Below are 20,975 nucleotides of genomic sequence, written 5' to 3'. Positions count from 1 at the left end.
CAGTTCTTCATTAACTACTCCAGCATGGGTCCTTTCCATGGGGTACAGTCCCTCAGGAATGGACTGCTCCAGTGTGGGTCCTCCACAGGGCCACAGGTCCTGCCAGAAAACCTGCTCCAGCATGGGCTCCTCTCCATGGGGCCACAGTTCCTGCCAGGAGCCTGCTCCAGTACAGGATCTCCACGGGGTCACAGCTTCCTTCAGGGCACATTCACCTGCTCTGGTGTGGGATCCTCCATGGGCTGCAGGGTGGATATCTGCTCCACTGTTAACCTCCATGGGCTGCAGGGGGAACAACCTGCTTCACTATGGTCTTCACCACGGGCTGGAGGGGAACCTTTGCTCTGGCACCTGGAGCACCTCCTCACCCTCCTTTTTCACTGACCTTGGTGTCTGCAGAGTTATTTCTCTCGCATATTCTCATTCCTCTCTTCCAGCTGCTGTTGTGCAGCAGTTTTTACCTTTTCTTAAATATGTTATAACAGAGGTGCTACCAATGTCACTGATTGGCTCAGCTTTGGCCAGCGGTGAGTCCGTCTTGGAGCCAGCTAGAACTGGCTCTGTCTGATATGGGGGCAGCTTCTGACATCTTCTCACAGAAGCCACCTCTGTAGCCCCCCCACTACCAAAACCTTGCCACATAAACTCAATACAATGACACTGTTGAAGTGTCATATGATCATTTGCTGTTTATCTGAGAAAGCAGGAATTAGCATATAACTTCACTAAGATGATGGAGTTCTCATCCTATCTGAGCAAATTTTGTCCCTGCATGACTTGTCTTCCCATTCTCATTATGCCTCATTTTCCTTTTTCAACTGTATATTTTCCCCCTTCAATTCATCAGTCATATCTGTTGCTGCTCTAAGACAACCGCCTTGTAGCCAGCACATCGCATCTTTTCCTTTTCCCTTCCTTAATTTTCAAGAAGCCTGACAACCTCATGCCAAACAACCTCAAACCTGACAAACTCATGTCAAATATTATCAGCATTTGTGCAGTGGCTCTTAACCCAGGACAAATCCCACCTGGGATTTCATCACCCTTCTTTCTCAAATTTTTCTCCCAGGTGTTGCCATTCCGTGTCTAGTTTTTCATTCTTCTCCATGGCAGACACACACAATATCTTTACACTCACACTTACTTACACTCACACTTACACTCACACTAAAACAATTGCCTCAACAGGCACAGCAAAGCAGCTTGTGCCTGCCAACAGAATGTGTCCAAGAGAGATCCCACTTCTGACACCAATAAAATGTCATGGACCATTTGGATATGTCAATTTTTGCAGGACAACGTACTCTGTAAATTAAACTTTATTTTATAAGCTCTTTAGGAAAGAAAACAAACAAACACAACAAACAAGGGCTCAATCCCCTTTGTCCTTCTCTCCTCTCAAGGGAAGGGAAGGGAAGGGAAGGGAAGGGAAGGGAAGGGAAGGGAAGGGAAGGGAAGGGAAGGGAAGGGAAGGGAAGGGAAGGGAAGGGAAGGGAAGGGGGGAACCTGAACATACACAAGTCCATGGGACCCAACGACGTGCATCCCAGGGTCCTGAGGGAATTGGCTGATGTAGTCGCTAAGCCACTCTCCATCATATTTGAAAAGTCATGGCAGTCAGGTGAAGTCCCCAGTGACTGGAGAAAAGGGAAATATCCCACTCATTTTTAAAAAGGGTAAAAAGGAGGACCCTGGGAACTACCAACCAGTCAGCCTCACCTCCGTTCCCGGTAAGGTCATGGAACAGATCCTCCTGGAAGATATGTCGAAAGATATGGAAGACAGGGAGGTGATTAGAGACAGCCAACAGGACTTCACCAAGGGCAAATAGTGCCTGACTAATCTAGTGGTCTTCTACGATGGAGGGACTGCATAAGTGGACAAGGGAAGAGCTATGGATGTCATCTACCAAGACTTTTGTAAGGCCTTTGATACGGTCCCCCACAACATTCTGGCCACTAAATCAGAGAGATATGGGTTTGATGGATGGACTGTTAGATGAATAAGGAATTGGCCGGATGGCTGTGTCCAAAGAGTTACAGTCAATGGCTCAGTGTCCAAGTGGAAACCACTAGTGAGTGGTGTCCCTCAAGGGTCCGTACTGGGACCAATACTATATATGTTCATCAACGACATAGACAGTGGGATTTGAATGCACCCTCAGCAAGATTGCAGATAACACCAAGCTAAATGGTGCAGTTGGTTCGCTGGACAAAAGGATGCCATCCAGGGGGACCTTGACAGGCTTGAGGAATGGGCCCGTGCAAACCTCATGAAGTTCAACAAGGCCAAGTGCGAGGTCCTGCACCTGGGGCGGGGCAATCCCTGGTATCAATACAGGCTGGAGGATGGATGGATTGAGACCAGCCCTACAGAGAAGGACTTGGGGGTACTGGTGGATGAAAAACTGGACATGAGCCATCAATGTGCGCTTGCAGCCCAGAAAGCCAATCGTATCCTGGGCTGCATCAAAAGAAGCGTGGCCAGCAGGTCGAGGGAGGCGATTCTCCCCCTCTACTCCGCTCTTGGGAGACCCCACCTGGAGTATTGCGTCCAGCTCTGGGGTCCCCAGTACAAGAAAGACATGGACCTGTTAGAGCGGGTCCAGAGGAGGGCCACAAAAATGGTCAGAGGGCTGGAACACCTCTGCTATGAGGAAAGGCTGAGAGAGTTGGGGTTGTTCAGCCTGGAGAAGAGAAGGCTCCGGGGAGACCTTATTGCAGCCTTTCAATACTTAAAGGGGGCTTATAAGAAAGATGGAGAGAGACTTTTTACCAAGGCCTGTAGTGACAGGACAAGGGGCAATGGTTTTAAACTGAAGAGGGTAGATTTAGATTGACGTAAGGAAAAAGTTTCTTACGATGAGGGTGGTGAGACACTGGAACAGGTTGCCCAGAGAAGCTGCGGATGCCCCATCATTGGAGGTGTTCAAGGTCAGTTTGGACAGGGCTTTGAGCAACCTGGTCTAGCGGAAGGTATCCCTGCCCATGGCAGAGGGGTAGGATTAGAAGGTCCCTTCCAACTCAAACCATTCTAGAATTCTATGAACTTTATGAACCAGAGTTTTGAGAGCTTTACAGAAGTCTGATTGTAAAGTCAGCTCATCATTGCTTGTGAGTAGCAGCCCAGCCCTATGAAGCCTTCTTTGCATGTGCTGCCATTATTTGACTGCTATTTACATGTTTAGCACATAACAGGGCCATGTCCTCAATTCCAACCCTGTTCACAATTTGTGAATAGGGAAGAATTTGTGAAGAAGGGAAGCAGCGTGTTATACTGCGTGCTATACTGCAGGTCACTTATGTCTTCACTGCTTTCTGGGTCCTTCGGCTATTTGATGGAGAACCTGGTCACCCGGCAGCTTACTTCGATGTGGAGGTAAAGGGAAGTCATTAACAGGGACTTAGGGCAATCTGTGCCAGTTGGCCTCAGTTCCAGAGAACAACCTGGACAATCAGTTGCTTATATAGTTGTAACCCATATGCCCTTGTGAGGCCTTTTCAATATTAGACATCATGAATGGTATTGAAATTCTTGACAAGCTATCAGGACAGCTTTCTAAGCTTGCCAAAAGATGAGAACCCCAGAACTAAAATGATTTAGTATCTTGCAGGCTCAAGAACTTGAACCAAGATAACTTGGCTTTGCATTATTATCGTCTTATATAAAATGGAGCCAAAACTTCACCTATGAATTGCTGTGTCAAGCTACTAGCTATGACCTAACTTTTAGAAAGAAAGATATAAAGGCTTGATTTCAGGAGAATGAGGGAAGAGGCATCTGATATCAAGGATGGATAAAAAATTTAGAAAAGCTCATGGTGACTCAAATGATTCTGTCTCCATCAGACAGGTAAACAAATCTGCAGAAAAAAAAAGCCATGGGTGGGAAGTAACTTCCTTCTTCCTAATGCAAAGAAATGCTTTCAAAAGATGTATCTAGTTTAATACCCTCGAGTTCACTTTTAGAAGTTACTGTCTATTTGTCCCTTAACGGCACTCTTGCAAAACTGCTGTCCATCCATTGAGAATTTGAAGAGGTTGCATTAAATTTGATTTACAGTCAGTTCATACCCCTCTTCTCCAGCTCATCTCACCTTGGGCCTGCTATTTCAACAGTGATATCTCGTGTCTTTGCTTTAGAAGCACTGAAGCGTTCAGATAGGAAGTTTTGAAAACTGTTTCATTGTGTAATCTTGCATCTCTGCATTGTACAGGAACCTGTATCCTTGCTGATACAGATGGGACAAAACCATTTTCAACACCATTACAGAAACTACATGTGCTGCCAATTTTTTTCCACCCCAGGAGTACTACAACATTGCTAGCTCTAATTGTTATACACACACACACACACACACACACACACACACAGAGTCACTTCAAGCAAAAGGTCATTACTGGCCCAGAAACAAATGGGTACAATCTGGCATGACTGAGAGTGCAAGTGAGAATTTTCTAAGAAAAGGGAAGGGCCCTTTGAGCAGAGCAACAAAAGGCCCAAAAAGCCCAACTATTTTCAAGGTGGAGATGGGCACATTTCAGAAAGAGCTTAAAGGGCAGCTACCTGTGATACCTGGGAACAGGACCTGATGGCCCATGAAAACTTACTGCAGTCCCATGTTCTACCTTGCTGTGATATTCTCCACAACTGTGAAGGCTAGAAGTGTGCATTTTTAAATGAATGTCAGTTCAAATATTCACGTAATCACATATTTAGAAGGCAGGGGTTTAAGGAAAAGCTATAGTGCAAGGCTTTTGATAATATAGTGAAAGAATGTAAATCTACTTCTACAAAAAATAGAATCATAGAATCATTTTGGTTGGAAAGGACCCTTAAGATAATCAAGTCCAACCGTTAACCTAACACTACGAAGTCCATCACTAAACCATGTCCCTAAGCGCCACATCTACACGTCTTTTAAATACCTCCAGGGATGGGGACTCAACCACTTCCCTGGGCAGCCTGTTCTAGTGCCTGACAACCCTTTCAGTGAAGAAATTTTTCCTAATATCCAATCTAAACCTCCCCTGGCACAACTTCAGGCCGTTTCCTCTCGTCCTATTCCTTGCTACTTGGGAGAAGAGACCAACACCCACGTCGCTACAACCTCCTTTCAGGTAGTTGTAGAGAGCAATAAGGTCTCCCCTCAGCCTCCTCTTCTCCAGAATAAACAACCCCAGCTCCCTCAGCCGCTCCTCATAAGACTTGTGCTCTAGACCCTTCACCAGCTTCGTTGACCTTCTTTGGACACGCTCCAGCACCTCGATGTCCTTCTTGTAGTGAGGGGCCCAAAAATGAACACAGTATTCGAGGTGTGGCCTCACCAGTGCTGAGTAAAAAGGGACAATCACTTCCCTAGTCCTGCTGGCCATGCTATTTCTGATGCACGCCAGAATGCTATCGGCCTTCTTGGCCACCTGGGAACACTGCTGGCTCATATTCAGGCGGCTGTCAACCAACACCCCCAGGTCCTTTTCCGCCAGGCAGCTCTCCAGCCACTCTTCCCCAAGCCTGTAGCGTTGCATGGGGTTGTTGTGACCCAAGTGCAGGACCCGGCACTTAGCCTTGTTGAACCTCATACAGTTGGCCCCGGCCCATTGATCCAGCCTGTCCAGGTCCCTCTGCAGGGCCTTCCTACCCTCCAGCAGATCAACACTCCCGGCCAACTTGGTGTCCTCTGCAAACTTACTGAGGGTGCACTCGATCCCCTCGTCCAGATCATCGATAAAGATATGAAACAGAACTGGCCCCAATACTGAGCCCTGGGGAACACCACTCGTGACCAGCCACCAACTGGATTTAACTCCATTCACCACCACTCTTTGTGCCCGGCCATCCAGTCAGCTTTTTACCCAGCGAACAGTACGCCCATCTAAGCCATGAGCAGACAGTTTCTCCAGGAGAATGCTGTGGGAAAACGTGTCAAAGGCTTTACTAAAGTCCAGGTAAATGACATCCACAGCCTTTCCCTCATCCACTAAGCGGGTCACCTTGTCATAGAAGGAGATCTGGTGAGTCAAGCAAGCCCTGCTTTTCATAAACTCATGCTGACTAGGCCTGATCACCTATTTGTCCCGTACGTGCCATGTGATGGCACTCAGGATGATCTGCTCCATAACCTTCCCCAGCACTAAAGTCAGGCTGACAGGCCTGTAGTTCCCCAGATCCTCCTTCCGGCCCTTCTTGTAGATGGGAGTCACATTTGTTAACTTCCAGTCAACTAGGACCTCCCCAGATAGACAGGGCTGCTGATAAATGATGGAAAGTGCCTTGGTGAGCACTTCTGCCACCAGCTCCCTCAGTACCCTTGGGTGGATCCCATCCGGTTCCATAAACTTGTGCATGTCTAAGTGGTGTAGCAGGTCGCTAACCATTTCCCCTTGGATTATGGGGGCTTCATTCTGCTCCCCGTCCCTGTCTTCCAGCTCAGGGGGCTGGGTATCCAGCAAACAATTGGTCTGACTATTAAAGACTGAGGCAAAGAAGGCATTAAGTACCTCAGCCTTTTCCTCATCCTTTTGTCACTGTTTTGTGATCGCTATGCCCAAGACGGCCTCCAACCATCACATCACCCACCAGGCCTTCTCTGTTCACAAACAACAGGTCCAATGGGGTGCCTTCCCTAGTTGGCTCCCTCACCAGCTGTGTCAGGAAGTTATCTTCCACACACTCCAGGAACCTCCTAGACTGTTTCCTCTCCGCTGTATTGTATTTCCAGCAGGCATCTGGTAAGTTGAAGTCCCCCACGAGAACAAGGCGTAGCGATTGTGAGACTTCCCCCAGCTGCTTATAGAATACTTCGTCTGCCTCTTTATCCTGGTTGGGTGGTCTATAACAGACTCCCACCATGATATCTGCCTTGTTGGCCTTCCCCCTGTTTCTTACCCATAAACACTCAACCCTATCATCACCACTGTTAAATTCTAGACAATGAAAACACTCCCTAACACACAGGGCTACCCCACCGCCTCTCCTTCCTTGCCTGTCCCTTCTGAAGAGTTTATAGCTGTCCATTGTAGCACTCCAGTTGTGCGAGTCATCCCACCATGTTTCCATGATTGCAATTATATCATAGTTTTCCTGCTGCACAATGGCTTCCAGCTCCTCCTGTTTGTTGCCCGTGCTGCATGCATTGGTGTAGTGTCGCAGGAGAAGAGTCAGAGATTACTCAGGTAGTTCTGACCTAGTAGTTAGTTTATTGAGTTTTATTCAGTAAATCTAGGTACGTAAAATATTTAATAAGTATAGATGGATTGGCGGTCAATACTCTACTACTTATTACACTTAAAGTTATTATGGGATACAAAGCTTATCGTGTAAGCTTACTATACATATCTTAAATGTTACATGCATGCAAAAAATGTCACTTACCAACCCATCGATGCCTGGTGTCAGGTAAGGGATCTCTCAGCCTCGAGGCGTAACCTTGAAAGGTGTCCCTACTCAAGGGGAGCTCACAGCTGTGCAGCCAACTGCTATGGAGGGAGATCTCAACGGACCCTGATGGCTGCAGATATTTATAGTGTAAAGTGGTTGATTCAAATTTATAAAAAGCCTTTTAAAGATGAAGGAACCTTGAGACTGAGATACTTTAAACCACAAAATACTGACTATTTTTGTCTGTTTCTATTGAAAATTAATATCATCTAAGCAGTCATTTTCATAGCTCATACAATTTTTGTAGAAGACAAAAAGACTGTGATATGTATTCAGAGATGAAAAATTTGTCCAGCCTCCAGATCAGTGGGAAAACTGGAATTAACATCATTTTTACCTTTATCCTTATTAATTAGTAAATTTTAACAACAGTATATTTCTCTTTGCTTGCACGTTCATAGCTATATCTAAAGGAGAGGAAAAAAAATCACATCAGCCTGTGATCCAGTTCTTGCATGCTGAGTCCTACACATTCATGGAGAGGCGTGGGAAATATATTTGTTAGGTTATGTGATAAAGGTCATCTGTACACCCACAAAGGAGCCAGAGACACAATGGCAGGAGGGGGGAGTCCAAATAATACCCTGCTGGGCTACTCCCAGGCCCATCACAGGGGCCATCAGCCCATCAAAGGCCCATTTGCAAAAGCCCAAAGGAGCACAGGGGCACACAAAGGCAGGCAGGAACCCAAATTAAGGACTCCAGAGGAACGAACACTTCTTCCAGGCTCCTCTCTGGGTCTGTGCCAGGAGAGCCATCAGCCCCATTTATCCAGGCGTGAAACCTATCACGATGAGTCATCGGGAGCAGCTCTGGGGATCACCTTTCAGACTAAGAGGGGTTGCAGCCTAGGGGTGTGGAAAACATTGGGTGCAGGGGAAGAGCATTTTGGGATTGCATAGGACTTATTATGGAATTTTAGGGGAGAAACCAAAGGCAGGAAAAGGGAGGGGTTTAGGTGATTTGGGGAGGAACAGGTGTGGGAAAATAGAGGGGTAAGGGGATAAAAAGGGCCGGTCGCGTGTCAGTAGTTGGTTGGTCAGTACGCTTGCGTGGCTGAGCCCTGCGCCTGATCAGTACAGTCTGTCCTATGTATTCTCATTAAATTCCTTTCTAACTCTTTCCTGGGTGACGGCTCTCTATTCTGAGTGCATGTGTATGTATGGGGGGGTCTGAGTGCCAGCTACTGGAGTCAGACCACAGGTTGGAGAACCCATGTGTTCTTGGTGCCAGCAACTGGGGGGGGGGGGGGGGGCGGGCAGTGAGCATGTGAGCGCTAGTGAAAATCAAGCTGCACTAGCTGCTGAGTAGGTGAAGTGGCCTGGGAGCCGGGGGGGGGGGGTCTCCAAGGGCCAGCTCTGGGTGTGAGGGCCTGTGTGACTCTAAGGGCAAGAACAGGTCAGCTATTGGGACCTGGAAAGTCCTGGCCATTTGCGTGTGCACGCAATGGTCTGTACCAGCAACTGGAATGGGGCTGCAGCTTTGGGGACTCATATGTCCAGGTGCCAGCAACTGGGGAGGCCAGTTTACTGGGCAGACTGAGTGTCTGAGCCCAGCTGCTAGAAGGATTCACCTTGTACATACGTATATATATATTCTCACTGGAGGACTTCCATCCTGTCCAGCCAGAAAGGGGAGCAGGATGAGGCCATTGGTACTGTCTATGTTCGTGTGAGTGCTCTGAGTGTCTGTGATCTGTATGACTGGCCATGTATATATGTGGTGTATATGTGTGCTTTTGTGTGTGTGCCTGCTGGGAATGCATCTTCAGCCTCACTACTGGTTGGACCTGGGGACATGGAGCAGCAACAGTCTCGTCTCTCTGGGCTGTTGTATCCAGCATGATATATTTTTCTCTAACAAGATTAATTTGTTATCACTTTGAATGCAAGCATTTTCTTGCAGGCAGTAAGCATGAAGGGATATCACAACATGAAGCAAACAAATGTTTTGCTGGAAATGGAGGTCGGAGTGTTGGGGTTTTTTTCAACTGATGTGTAAAATTTGATGGAGTCTGATCCTCTCTTAGGAAATCTTTTTATAAAATCATTTGGTCCATTCCAAGGTGTATGTGTGATTAATTCAAATTATTTTTTGACTTGCAAGATTACATTGCTAGAAATCTGGATTTAGCAGGATACCCAGAAAGGGAGGAATCTTATCAGGGCAAAGAAATCACCCTGTTTTCTTTTTCTTATGGTGATATAATTTTAGGAAGATAAATATCTGTTCATTAAAAATGTTGGCAGATATTCTTTGATAACACATCAGTCTTGCAATTGTTTCACTGCGCTGTAATAAAGGATACCTGCTTAATAGTAACTTCGTTGCTGTTGAGTTTCATTTCAGGGACTCTCTGAATATTCCGTTTCTCCGTTGGGGAGATTCGGACTGTGAGGAGAAGCATCCGTGAATTTTTGTATCCAGATTTAGTGCAGCATAGCTGGCTGGCAGTAGCCTTGCAGATTTTTCTTGCTTGTGAGCTAAGAGAAGGGCAGGGTCCTGCATTCTTGGCAGCCTGTCATATGCATGAGCTGTTTGTTTTTTGGATTCAGCAAGCAGAGTTTTAAATCATCTTTAGCAAAACAAGACACAGAGAAAAGGAGAGATTGATACAAAGATCGGTGTTCTTTGAACCCCCTTGCTTTCTAACTTTCCTCACCGAGGTGGGAAGCTAGGTGCGGCTGGGTAAGGAAACCGATGTAATGAAACTCAATAACAACAGTGTTATTAAGCAGGCATTTTATTGCAGCGCTGGGCAGCACTGGGGATTCTCCACCATGAGCGCTCCACCGATTTGGTAGACTTTCAGAGATTATATACTATAAAGTCATACATATTCACAGGATTTCCGAGAATTCATTTACATAAACATGATATTTCCTGAACTTATTAATATATGCAAATGTCCGATCCGCATGCGCAGTCGTCTTCCTTGGTGGTCTTTGGGTGGTCGTCAGGGTCTTCAGATGAAGGCTCGTAGTCTTCTTCACTGTGTTCGCTGACTGACCTTTGCTTCTGTGCAAACTCAGTCCTAGGATCATGTAGACGGTGTCCTTCAAGGCTGTTGTCATTCTTTTGTGACTTCCTATTTTCTGTGCATTTGTTCTTCCAAGGCTGAGTTGTCTGAGATGGTATTATCCCGGAACCCCCTTATCTTACAACCATTCTAACTACTCTCTAAATCACAAAGGCCTTTCTTTTGTTTAGTTAAGTGACTAAGATATTTACAGTATCCTCCTTTCCCCTAGGCTTTAAGTCTTTCAGGAGGCATTTTGATGCAGTGGCTTTGTCTATCTTGGCTTTAACCCTTCCATTCCCCCCTTTTCTTTAAACTTTGTAAAATTCTTTACAAAGGTCTTAAGTTTTCATATTTTATCACCTTAGACAAGGCCCAAGCTCTCATAGCCAATTTCTTCAGCTTATACCACAAAAGGCAATTGACAACTGTTAGTATAATAACAAACACCAACAATATCAAGAGTGGGTGGACTAGAACATTCAAAGTTTTCTCTGCAGAGGGTGAGTATCCCAAAAAGATATCCCACCAATGATGGACGGTATGGTCTTTAATTTGACTAGACAGTCCAACAAGTTTGTCCTTAGTTATTACTGTTTTAATGATGGACTCAGCTAGTGTCTTATTTCGTTTCTTTAAATGTTCTCTGAGTTCCTGAGATTGGTTCAAGATTTTGTTTAATTTTTCCAGAGATATGCTTGCACGATTTATATTTAAGCTCTCGTAATGCCAAAACCTTGCCACTTGTTCTTCTGTGTATGTGAAAAATGAATGTTTCACATCTTCCGACTATGGTTTTTATAGTTTGATACAATCTTCTGGCTGCTATTTGCTTGATAAGGGAATTATACAAGGCTTCAGTTCCCCAGTGTGTTTTATCATGTTCTGTTCCCACAAGCTTCCATAATATTCTAAAGGGAACTATTATTCTGTTATCTTTTAACACTGCCCATCCTGATGGGCCAACCTCAGCCCCTAAATCAGTAATTAACTTCTGATCCCTTTCATCATATTCGATCGTCTCAGGTAGTGGCAAAGATTTTTCAGGAATTATACTTAATACCTCACCTTGTTCCGCAGCTCACTGTGCCTCGTGATCAGCCAATTTATTTCCCACTTCCCTGTCAGTGTTACCTTTCTGATGCCCTTTGCAGTGCATAATCGCCACTGCTGACAGAAGTTGTACAGCATCTAAAAGTCACAAAATTATATCAGCATGTTTTATACCTTTCCCTTGAGCAGTTAAGAGTCCTCGTTCTTTCCAAATTGCTCCATGGGCACGGACTACACCAAAGGCATATTTTGAATCTGTCCAAATATTCACTCGCAGTCCTTTGGCAAACTTCAACGCCCTCACTAGAGCAATTATTTCAGCTCGTTGTGCAGATGTGCCCTTAGGGAGTGACTTTGCTTCTACCAGTTGGTCTGTGGTGGTCACAGCGTATCCTGCCATTCGAATTCCATTCTTTACAAAACTGCTCCCATCAGTATACCACGTTCGGTCGGCTTCCTCCAGCAGCTCCTCCTTCAGGTCTGGTCTGCTTGCATCTTTTACCCTGGTTGGTTCTGGGGTCCTGCAGATGGTTTCCTTTCGGTCATGCCCGAGCTGTCTTTGTCCCTTAGAAATCACGAATCCCAGGTATATTATTTCTTTTTTCAAGATTTGGGCTTTCTGTAATGAGACTCGATAACCACTTAATCCCAGAAAATTCAACAAGTTCACAGTCCATTCTTTGCATTCTTCCTTCTTTTCTGTGGCTATCAAAATATCATCCACATATTGCAAAAGAATCCCAATTCCCGGAAGCCTCTCCCAGGTCTCTAATTCCTTGGCTAATTGATTTCCAAAAATGGTGGGGCTATTCTTAAATCCTTGAGGTACCACTGTCCAGGTTAGTTGGGTTTTCCATCCTGTATCCGGGTTTTCCCTTTCAAAGGCAAATAAACTGCAGCTTTCAGGAGCCAAGGTGAGGCAAAAGAATGCATCCTTTAGGTCTAATACAGTAAACCATTCATAGGTTTCCCTTAAACTGGTCAGTAAAGTATATGGGTTTGCCACTACCGGATACAGATCTTCAACTATCTGATTTATTGCCCGCAAATCCTGCACTAATCGATAAGTTTTGCCATCAGGCTTTGTGACAGGAAGAATAGGAGTGTTATACTCTGAAGAGCATTCAATTAATAGTCCAAATTTTATAAATTATTTTATAATGCTCTTCACTCCTCGCCTGTCTTCCAATTTCAGGGGATATTGCTTTACCCTAACAGGCCGTGCTCCCTCTTTGAGTTTAACAACAACCAATTCTGTATTTTTAGCCTTTCCCGGTATTCCTGAGGCCCATACTCCTGGGTACACTTGGTCTTTTATTTCTTGTATAATTTCTTCTTCCCTAATTTGGGGTTCAGTAAGAGCCAAACTTAAAAATCTCAATGTGGTTTTCTTCCGGTATTTTAAATTCAATTTCTCCATCTTTAAATTTTATTTCAGCATTCAGCATTTCAGATAAGAATAGAGCTGAATATTTCATGTCATAATTTGAGCAGCACATCTTGTCTTTTACATTGAAAGAACCAATGAAAAATGAAATTTTGCAGTTTTCAGTGGAATGACTTTTCCATGCTCCTTGAATATCCTCACATATTCTAGATCTGGCCTTTCATGCCATAACAGCCTTTTTTAGATAAAAGAAGCTAGTGTTGAGTAATTGTGTGGGAAAAGCATAACCACATTAAAATAAGCTCAATGCCAATGCACAGCGAGTGGAATTCACCCCTCTGCAGAAAGCCAGCAGATACTACAGATAATACAACAAACCTAACAGATACTGCTTTAGTCTACAAAATAAAGCTTATTTGTTTTAACTATACAAGCCTAATATTGACCTTTCAGCAGAGAGAAATTCTGTTGAAAATGATCGAAAGATCCATCTTCTACTTGTTTGCATAGATACACACAGTTGTGATTTCTTATCTTCTATTTCTTTATCTCTTTCTATTCTTTCAGTCATGCTTGGAGGAACATAGTTTTGAACAACAAATGTTTCCATGGCAGTTTGGAGATGAACTAAACGATAGTTTTGGAGCTGAGCAAGACGGTATATGCCTCCGTATTATGCAATATTAACCCTCTTCTCTTCTGTCCTAATCAGCTTTAGTTGGTAGAATAAAACACAAAATGGAAAAGGAGGAAACTGAAGGCCGTGCAGCAGATAAAGCTGTACTACATGCAATAAGAAGGTCTTCAAATACAGCATAGCTAAAATTGCATAAACCAGGACTTTCAGAGAGGTTTATGCAGCTCCACTGTACAACCTGAGACTGAGACTGTCTAATCTGCAGGCGCTGCTAGCTCTGAAGTTATGACATGAGCTCAGTGCAGACTGTGAAGCTAGCCAGAAGCATGGTGAATGCTCCTTTTCTGAGGTGCATGCTTCTATGCCTATGCTGCTCACAAAGCCCAAACTAGCTGCTTTAAAGGTAGCTCATGTTTATATGTGTTCAGTCATGTATTAGGGATATGGAAAACAGTATTCTGTTAATTGAAACAATCAGAAAAAAATGTAAATAATGTTTCTTTCCTAATTATTCCATTTAATCTGGAAGTACTTTACAATGTTTTAAATATATTTCTTAAAGGAAAAAAAGTAGCAGAAATAGAAAAGGAAAAAGGAATAGATCTGGATCTGTTTCAGGTTATATAAAGTAGGCAATTATTCAGCATCTGTAGTTTAATCATTTTGTATTCTAAGTGAAACTCACAGGGGTTGTGACAGTTTTAAAAACTGTCTGAGGTTCTCAGAACTCCTGACTTTGTAATAATTGTGGGCCCAAAATTTTGGGAGTCCCCTTTTTCTGCCTGTTATTCTGCTGTTTCAGAGAGCCAACTCTGAGAAATGGAGGGAACTAGTTATAAGGATTAGCTTAAGTATTGAGAAAATGTGGAATTTCTTTAAATAAAAAAGCAAAAATCAGTTGGAATTTGTCTGCCTTAGAGGAGAAGATGGGAAGCAATAGGTTGCAAAACTATCTGTAATTTCACATCATAAAGGACATTGGGAGTGAGCAAAAACACACAAGGGGAATAGGCTGGTCTACAAAGAAAGCTAGGTCTTAGAAGAATATAGTGAAAAGCGCCAAAAAGCAGTTGGGATTAACTTTGTAATGGATATTAAAATAAACAAAAGAAGATACCTCAATTGTTTACATGTAAAGAGAATGAGGAGGAAAGCAGCACCACTACAGAAATGATGATGTGGAAATGAGAATTAGTTTAGCCTGGAAACTAAATTAATTTTTGACATCAGGTCTTGAAAGGTAAGTGATGAACATGAAGATATAGGCAAGGTGGCTAATGGGACTGAGGATATGAATGCTAAACCTGAAACAGGTGTAGAAAAGATATCCTAGAGGAATAAGGGAAATAGCCTATTTTATTAGAAGAGACTAAGGCTGTAGTTTAGCAAACTATTTAAGCAGCATAACAGACAGATAGGAGCAGCCTCAAGTTTGTAGGCCCTGGTCCTCATGGGGGACTTCACCCCGATATATGCTGGAGATGTTGAGGGTTAACTAGAAATTCATTATTTGGAAACAGGATGTACTTAATAGACAGACAGGTATATTGTAGGAGTGTAGCCTGATAGATGTTGTTCGTATATTAAAAGTTTAAATATAAACAGGATGTCCTTTGAAATGTCAGTAATAATTGATTTTGGATTCTTTGATGTAAACCAACCAAGGACACTATGGAAACAGCAGACAACATACTTGTCCTTTCTATGAACTATCCTCATTATAATACTAAAAATCACACCCCCTACTGTGGGACCCTCCTCTGATTAAGGGGACCCCTACTCTCTGAGCATGCTCTGTAAAGATGTACTTATCTTGTTACCAAGTTAGGAATGTATATTAACATGTACCAATCAGGTAGCAAAAAGGCTATGTAATGGATTACGTATGTTATGTTTGTACTGTATAAAAAGGGTTGTTGGTAGAAATCTCATGTGCTTGATTTGTGGGAAACCACCAAGCACCCAGGCTTGTGCAAACCTGGAATAAATAATCAATGTCTCTCCTGAGTGTGTGATTATTGGCCTATTGCACACCGGGCAAAGAATATGCTTTTTGGACAACAGTTTTGGTGACCCAGATAGGACAGCTGTGAAGCCTTGCCCAGATTGACTTGCCAGCCACCGGGGGGGAGAAGCTGCTCTTCGGATTCCAGCGCGCACCAACCTGTTTGTTCAGGGACTCCGTGGTGCAACGCATAAATTAGAGACATTGTAAGGGGGATTGTATAAAAGGTTGTATAAAGGTAAAAGTAAAAGGTATTCATGAACGCTTGACAGTGATGACTGGAGTGCATGAAAACATGGATAAGAATGTTCTTTTTGGGTAAAAATATGGGAGCAAGGCAAGGGTCTGAACAATCTGTTGAACGGTCTGCTCTCCATTGGGATGTATTTTGAAACATTGGAATAAGTATGGTGGGGATCCTTTGACGTGTCAAAAGTTAAAAGAATACTGTAGTCACTGGTGGCTGATGTATAAATTGGACGATGGCGAAAAATGGCCGGAAATGGGAACTTTGAATTACAATACAATTTTGCAACTTTTGTAGACAAGAAGGAAAATGGGATGAAGTTCCATATATAGATTTGTTTTTCTACCTCAGAAATGATTATGAGACAAGAAAGAAATGTAAATTGTTGGTATCAGATTCAAATGCATTGATGATGATGGAGGATAATAAGAAGCGATTACACCATTGTTGCTCAGCTTGTAGTATTGGAAAAAGGTGTTTAAAGGTGGAACATGAGGAAGAGGATATTAAATTATTAGTGCCTCCTGGGAAAGACCAGGATAGTGTAAGTGATGAAGGAGAGAGGGCTAGTGAAGAGGGTGAGGGGTTTAGCCCAGTCGCAGGAAGAACGAGAGCGCAAAGAAATCCTGTGATTCAGGCTCCTCTGCACCAGGCTGTTGGACCTGATAGAGTTCTGGTGCATGTTAAAGTGACCTTCTCTATGTCTGATTTGATGAATTGGAAGGAATCTGTGGGATCACATAGGGAGAATCCAGAGAAAATGTACCAATCTTTCAAATTAATAATTGAGAACCGTAACCCAGATTGGCAAGATGTACAGGTGTTACTGAATATGTTGTTTTTACCCGAGGAAAAGAGAATGGTGATAGAAAAGGCTCAAGAAGAAAATGAGAGGATAAATGCTAGAGATGGACCCAATTTGTTTATGCCAACACAAGAATCGGACTGGCATTCAAATAGTGGAGCGGGCAGGTTGATGATTAAACAATATCAGCAGTTAATTTTGTATTGAGTTAAACATGGGGTTCCTAGACCAAAAAAACTTGCAAGATTATATCAAGTAGTCCAGGGTAAAAATGAGGATCCGTCCACCTTCTATGGAAGGTTATGTGAGACCGCTAGACAATGGACAGATTTAGATCCAGAGGATGAGGATAATAGGGTGACTTTTACTACTTTATTTGTAGGACAATCAGCTCCAGATAAAAGGAGAAAGCTACAAAAGGTAGATGGAGTGTCAGGAATGTCAATATCCCAATTGATAGAGATTGCGTACAAGGTAATAATTGGGAGGAATTAGAAAAAAAGGAAAAGCAGAAAGAAAAGATGAAGGAAACCAAACATAACGCTGCAATTTTAGCTGCAGCATTTGCCCAAGCACAAACCTCCTGCAGGGGGAGAGGTTCCTTCAGGGGAAGAGGCAGGGGCAGAGGAGGAAGAAAAGAAGGGGGAACGGGGAATTGGGCTCCTTTGGGAAAAGATCAATGTGCAATTTGCAGAGAAAGAGGGCATTGGAAAAATGAACGTCCGAAGAGGCAATTAATTAATTGGAATTCCCCGTCTGCACCCATTCTGGAGGCAGATCTGCTTATGATCAGTATGGAAGATTCAGATTGATGAGGACCGGGGGTTGAGAAATTAAATTCCCCAGCTGAACCCCTGGTTTCAGTTAAGCTGGGGAATGAGACTGTTAAAGTTTTAGTTGACACAGGAGCAACATATTCTGTGTTAAATAGTTGTAAAGGACCTATGAGTAAATTCTCTGTGTCAGTAATAGGTGCCACAGGAAAACAAAAGATTAGGCCTTTCTTTCAACTGATTAAGTGTGAAATTGGAAACAAAACACTTACACATGAATTTTTGTATATGCCAGAATGTCCCCTACCTCTGATGGGAAGGGATTTATTGAATAAATTGGGAGCACAGATAACTTTTGATCAGAATAAAGTTCGAGCACATATTCCGCAAAATAATGCCTGGGAGGCACAAGTATATATGTTACAGGAATTGTCGGAAATGAAGAATGCTGAAAATAAGGAGGAACAAATTGAAGTCCCCTCTGAAATCATGGATGGAGTGGTTCCTTTTGTCTGGGCAACTGAGAAACCTGGAAGAGCCAAATCGTCAGAACTGGTAAAGGTGGAATTGAAACCAGGAGCGAAGCCGGTAAGACGAAAACAATATTCCATGAGATTGGAAGCTCAAGTTGGACTGGAGCCTATAATTAATAATTTTCTCAAATACAGACCGTTGTGAGAGTGTCAGTTGGAATATAATACCCCAATTCTGCCTGTTAAAAAGACACATTCACAGGAATATCGGTTAGTACAGGATCTAAGAGCTATCAAAGTGATTGATGTACACCTAGTGGTGCCTAATCCCTACACTCTGCTGAGAACGATAGCTGATTCAAATGTCTGTTTTACAGCGTTGGACCTAAAAGATGCTTTCTTTTGCATTCCATTGGACGAACAGAGTCAGAAGTTGTTTGCCTTTGAATGGGAAAGTCCTACAACAGGACGTGAAATGCAGCTATGCTGGACCGTGCTTCCCCAAGGATTTAAGAACAGCCCCACCATTTTTGGTAATGTATTGGCAAAAGAACTAGAGCAATGGCAAGGTAAGAAGCCTACCACTACCTTGTTACAATATGTAGATGATATCTTGTTGGGAACAGACACGGCTGAAAAATGTAGAGGCAACTATTAATCTATTGAACTTTCTGGGGTTGGCAGGATACAGAGTGTCACAAAAGAAAGCACAAGTTATGTAGAGAAATGTAATTATATTGGATTTGAAATATCTCAAGGAGAAAGGAAACTGGGAGTTTCTTTTTTTCAGATTTCTGGCGATCTGCCAAATCGCCCCCCCCCCCATCAAAAAGGGAACTCGGGGGATTTCTAGGAATGGTCGGATGGTGTCGCCTGTGGATACCAAATTTTGGATTAATGGCTAAACCTTTGTATGAAGCTGTTAAGGGACCAGGAGAGCAATTGGAATGGACTCCAGAATGCCGGAAGGGATTTGATGAAATAAAAATTGCTCTTATGAGTGCTTTAGGTCTTCCAAATTTAACAAAACCTTTTGAATTTAATGTACATGAGAGAGGACATCAGGCACTGGGAGTGCCTGTACAAACTTTGGGAGATTGGAAAAGACCAGTAGCTTACTTTTCAAAACAATTAGATCAAGTAAGCTCAGGATGGCCAGGATGTCCGAGAACAGTAGCAGCTGCTGTGTTGGTAATACAAGAGGCACGAAAATTGACTTTGGGACAAAGAATAACTGGTTACGTGCCACATGCTGTTACTGCGATGCTGGAACAGAAAGGACATCATTGGTTATCCCCAAGCAGGATGGTACAGTACCAAGCAATATTGCTCAAACAGGAGGATATAGCAATGAAAGCGTCCAGTGCCTTGAATCCGGCATCACTATTGCCTCTACATGAGAAGGAGGAATTGGCACATGATTGTTTACAAACCATCGAACGAGTGCACTCTAGTCGTTCAGAATTGAAGGATACTCCATTATAGAATCCCGACTGGGAGTTGTTCACTGATAGAAGTAGCTTCGTTGTGAAAGGGGAACGGAAGGCTGAGTATGCTATTGTTACCTTAGAAGAAGAAATAGAAGCAAGACCACTGCCAGCAAATACATCTGCCCAGAAGGCTGAATGAATTGCTTTAACTCAAGCCCTGGAATTATCTGAAGGAAAGTGGGCTAATATCTATACTGATTGAAAATATGCTTTTGGAGTAATACATGCTCATGATGCAATTTGGAAAGAAAGAGGACTGTTATCATCTCAAGGAAACCCTATAAAATACAGCAAAGAGATTATGAAATTACTTGAGGCAGTTCACAAACCTAAAGAAATAGCAGTAATACATTGCAAAGCACATCAATCTGGACAAACTGATGTAATTAAAGGAAATCGAAAAGCAGATGCAGCTGCGAAAAGAATTGCCCTATCAGCAACAGTGGCAACCTGAGTTCCAGAAAGAATCCGCTTTTCGGACAACAGAGAGACAACACAGCAAGACATAAGTGATCCAGGAGGTTCCTGGAGTATATTGATGATAACTTCCTCACCCAAGTGACTGAGGAGCCAAAGAGGAGAGGTGCTCTGCTGGACCTCATACTCACCAACAAGGAGGGGCTTGTTGGGGAGATCAAAGGCAACCTTGGCTGCAGTGACCATGAGATGGTGGAGTTCGGATCCTGAGGGCAGGGAGGAGGATGAAAAGCAAGCTCACAACCCTGGGCTTCAAGAGAGCAGACTTCAGCCTCTTCAAAGATCTTCTTGGTAGAGTCCCATCAGATAAGGCCCTGGAAGGAAGAGAGGCCCAAGAACACTGGTTAATATTCAAGGATCACCTTCTCCAAGCCCAAGAGAGGTCCATGCCAATGAATAAGAAGTCAGGCAAAAAAGCCAGAAGGCCTGCATGGATGAACAAGGAGCTCCTAGCCAAACTCAAACAGAAAAAGGAAGCATAGAGAGGATGGAAGCAGGGACAGGTAACCTAGGAGGAATACAGAGACATTCTCTGATCATCCAGGGATGAAGTTAGGAAAGCTAAAGCCCAAATGGAATTGAATCTGGCCAGGGATGTCAAAGACAACAAGAAAGGCTTCTCTAAGGTTACGTGTCCTGGTTACACAGGACATGGAAAAGGCTGAGGTACTTGTCGTGGTTTAACCCCAGCCAGCAACTAGGCACCACACAGCCGCTCACTCACTCCCCCCCGGTGGGATGGGGAGAGAATCAGAAGAGTAAAAGTGAGAAAACTCATGGGCTGAGATAAAGACAGTTTAATGGGTAAAGCAAAAGCCGCGCGCACAAGCAAAGCAAAGCAAGGAATTCATTCACTACTTCCCGTCGGCAGGCAGGTGTTCAGCCATCCTCAGGAAAGCAGGGCTCCATCACGTGTAACGGTTACTTGGGAAGACAAACGCCATCACGCCCAATGTCCCCCCCTTCCTTCTTCTTCCCCCAGCTTATATACTGAGCATGACGTCATATGGTATGGAATAGCCCTTTGGCCGGTCTGGGTCAGCTGTCCTAGCTATGCTCCCTCCCAGCTTCTTGTGCACCTGGCAGAGCACAAGAAGCTGAAAAGTCCTTGACTAGTGTAAACTCTGCTCAGCAAGAACCAAAACATCAGTGCGTTATCAACATTATTC

At 43.7% G+C, this 20,975-nt stretch overlaps 1 protein-coding gene and 1 long non-coding RNA gene across 8 annotated transcripts in view; one reads left to right on the top strand and one right to left on the bottom strand.

The window, feature by feature from the left end:
* LOC104013813 (BDNF/NT-3 growth factors receptor-like) overlaps positions 1-20,975 on the top strand; it is a 219,604-nt gene that overhangs the window by 176,649 nt on the left and 21,980 nt on the right. The gene's annotated exons all lie outside the window — the stretch shown is intronic.
* On the bottom strand, positions 10,168-20,081 carry LOC148054137 (uncharacterized). The gene is made up of 2 exons (XR_015707577.1): positions 19,938-20,081; positions 10,168-10,474 (listed from the first exon to the last, which is right to left on the bottom strand). It is a non-coding gene; the product is annotated as an uncharacterized LOC148054137 (long non-coding RNA).

This window comes from Nipponia nippon, unplaced genomic scaffold (genome assembly GCF_047370975.1).
Source record: "Nipponia nippon isolate SJK-2023a ecotype South Korea unplaced genomic scaffold, ASM4737097v1 scaffold_33, whole genome shotgun sequence".
In the NCBI taxonomy this organism is placed as follows: Eukaryota; Metazoa; Chordata; class Aves; order Pelecaniformes; family Threskiornithidae; genus Nipponia; species Nipponia nippon.
This window is presented reverse-complemented; position numbering and strand designations above follow the sequence as displayed.